Genomic DNA, 3,276 nt, shown 5'->3' on the forward strand with positions numbered 1-3,276 from the left:
TAACTGCAGCCCGGAGATCTCCAAATGGGGGCGGGAACTCCAAAACGGGGTGGGAGCTCCAAAATAGGGCTTGGCTTCCTCCTATTGACAGACAGGCACATGACACGCAGGCACAATTTTCCCCCCAATCCACTTCAGTGCAAACTCCGCCCCACAGGTGATTCTAAAGATTTTATTGGTTGTGTCAATTAAAGTGTTGATTTCCTACATTACGCTACAAAAAATGCTAACCCCTAAAACCTACCCCACACCTGACCCTAACCTTAACCAGTGAAATTGACTGCACGGTGGGATTGGCGCTGAATAGCGTGGTAAAGAAAGTTGCAGTTCAGGAGATAAACAGTTAATAAGATTATGCGATATGAGATCGTTCCATAACTCCCCAACCGGACCTCACCGGACAATGGCCCAGCGTCACTACCCCCTCCTACCCTGCAAATTTCAAGCCCCGGGACGCACCCGTTGCTTAAAACAAAGCGATAGAGTAAAATCTTTCCCCTGCGCTGCGCTGGGAGAGCTCGTGGGTGATTCCCGTTTATATCATTAAGCAGAGGTTCAAACTCCAGTCCAAACACCACTGGTCACAAGCTTTGGACTCTGCTCTCACAGAGAATATTTACTTATATAGCATATTTTATTTTAGATGAACTAGAAACAATGTTACATTTCTAAAGTTTTATTTTGAAATGCAAGTCAATAACAATTGGCTGGAGCCAGAGCCAATGGTGAAAGTCTATGCGCGAGGAGACCCCGCCCCATTTTGGATGTTCTGCCTCCTTTTGGAGTTCACGCCCCATTTTGGAGATCTCCGGTCTGCAGTTATATCTACTTGAGTAAAAGGGGGCTGTGAGATCACCATTTCAAATCCAGTCTTAGTCACCGGCTTACTGAGAAACAATCCCTCCCTCCCTCACCCGCCCCGTCCAGCCCAGCCCAGCGTGACCTGACCTCCAACACATCCAAACATATCAGAGGAAGTCATTCAATGTCAGCAAAACCTGAAATAAGCATTAATGTTACAAAATATGCTGATTTAGTGCTCAATTATTTCTTATTGATGCTCAATTATTAACAATGGTTATTATTATCAGTGTTGAAACTTTTTTTTTACTGCATAATATTTTTGTGGAAACATCTTTGATTTGAAACTGAACTTTTTTTCTTCAATGTCTTTGCTGACACTTTATCAATTTAATAGGGCCTTGCTGAATAAATTTTATTCAATCATATATTAATTCATTCATTCCTTTAAGAATCTGATTGTGTATCACAATTTCCACAAAACAGCACAAACTGTTTTCAACACTGATAAAAATTATGAAATAATGTGTCAATGTAAATCTTGATATAAATTTAAATGTTTCTTGAGCAGCAGATCAGCAAATCAGAATGGTTTTTGAAGGATCATGTGACACTGAAGACTGGAGTAATGAGCTTAATAGTAAAACTGAACAGGAACTCCTGTCATGGAATACTGCACATACAAAACCTCACACTCTACTGTATTTTTCATCACTGACCCCTAGTTTCATCAATGAAAGAGAAGTTAAAAACTCCAGAAAACAAAAGCTTCAATGGGTTTAGGTTAAGACACGGCTGTGGGAGGAGGCTGTGTGTGGTAACATCTGAGGCCGAGCTGAGCTCAGAGGAGATAAGCCTCTTTAGCCGTACAATCCGCTGGCACTCTGTAGAACGCAGCACATGGGTGTGGAGGAAGGCCAGAGGAAGCTCAGGGATATCAAGACCTGATCTGTACATGCCCTGCTGCACCTATACCTCCCTTCAACTCAACATACATCACACAGTCTGATCGAATCATACGGGTGTGCTAACCCACGGTAAATCCCACAGGACCGCTGCAAGATTACAGCACAGCAGACACAGGATGTTATTAGAATATTACACCCCAAAAAAATCTGATTATGGGCAGAATCTCCTTGCAGATAAACTCGGCAGAATCATGATGCCTCGAAAAGTGATGTAGTGCTGGTTAGGATGAAAAACATTTAAAGGGCATATTCTACATGCAATGTAAGTAACACGATCAACACACAGAAACGTAGCAAGGAGATCTGTAAAATAGTCCATGTGACATCGGTGGTTCAACCGTAATTTTAAGAAGCTACGAGAATACTTTTTGTGTGCAAAGAAAATAAAAACAATGACTTTATTCAACAATTTGTCTCCTCCGCATCACCGTAGCGCCATTTTGAAGAGTATTACATACGTAACCAACGTATGCTGTTCTGTGTCAGCTGCGCCACGCGCATATGTTGTCTACCTAGTTTACGCTTTGATCTGAACGAAAACAACGTATCCATGAGCATACACTGTTTACGCATGTAATACTCTCCAAAATGGCACTACGGTGACTCGGAGGAGACAATTTGTTGAATAAAGTCGTTGTTTTTATTTTCTTTGCGCACAAGTATTCTCGTAGCTTCGTAAAATTATGGTTGAACCACCGATGTCACAGACTATTTTACAGATCTCCTTGCTATGTTTCTGTGTGTTGATTGTGTTACTTACATTGCTGTATATGGGAGGGTCAGAGAGCTCTTGGAATTCATCAAAAATATCTTAATTTGTGTTCCGAAGATGAACGAAGGTCTTACAGGTTTGGAACAACATGAGGCTGAGTAATTAACGACTGAAATTTTATTTTTGGGTGAACTAACCCTTTAAGTTTGTGCTGCGGATGAAATGATATCAGCTTCATTAATTATAAAGTGAGCACTCTTTGCTCACTTTCTTTATATAACCCGTTCATAAATTGAATAAAAGTTTTATTTTTCATGCTGCCAAGTACACACTGCAAAGTTTCAGGAGTGACGACCACATTAAAATGTGGGACTGAATCTGAAATTGCGATGTCTTACATTGTGATAACATTAATTCTTGCAGTATAAGTGCACTACACCTGCCACTTGTTCGGTTACCTGTAATAGGTTTCTTTGCTTTTTTTATTATTTCTTAACTGCATATTTAATGCAATGTTTACATAATTGGCCAATATTTGAAGGCTACATGCTAATGTTTTAACATATTATTTACTTAATTAATAGCAGTAATAATTAAAGGGGTCATATGATGCGATTTCAAGTTTTCCTTTCTCTTTGGAGTGTTACAAGCTCTTGGTGCATAAAGAAGATCTGTAAAGTTGCAAAGACTAAAGTCTCAAATCCAAAGAGATATTCTTTATAAAAGTTAAGAGTCAACCATGCCTACCTAAAACGGCTCGTTCTAACACGCCCCCACATATCTACATCACTATGT

At 40.1% G+C, this 3,276-nt stretch overlaps 1 protein-coding gene across 1 annotated transcript in view; it reads right to left on the reverse strand.

Moving 5' to 3' along the window:
- The window catches only part of LOC107570557 (leucine-rich repeat-containing protein 1), a 55,565-nt gene that overhangs the window by 3,178 nt on the left and 49,111 nt on the right, over nt 1-3,276 (reverse strand). The window lies entirely within an intron of this gene.

Source organism: Sinocyclocheilus grahami, unplaced genomic scaffold (assembly GCF_001515645.1).
Source record: "Sinocyclocheilus grahami isolate Dianchi unplaced genomic scaffold, SAMN03320097.WGS_v1.1 scaffold1475.1, whole genome shotgun sequence".
Lineage (NCBI taxonomy): Eukaryota > Metazoa > Chordata > Actinopteri > Cypriniformes > Cyprinidae > Sinocyclocheilus > Sinocyclocheilus grahami.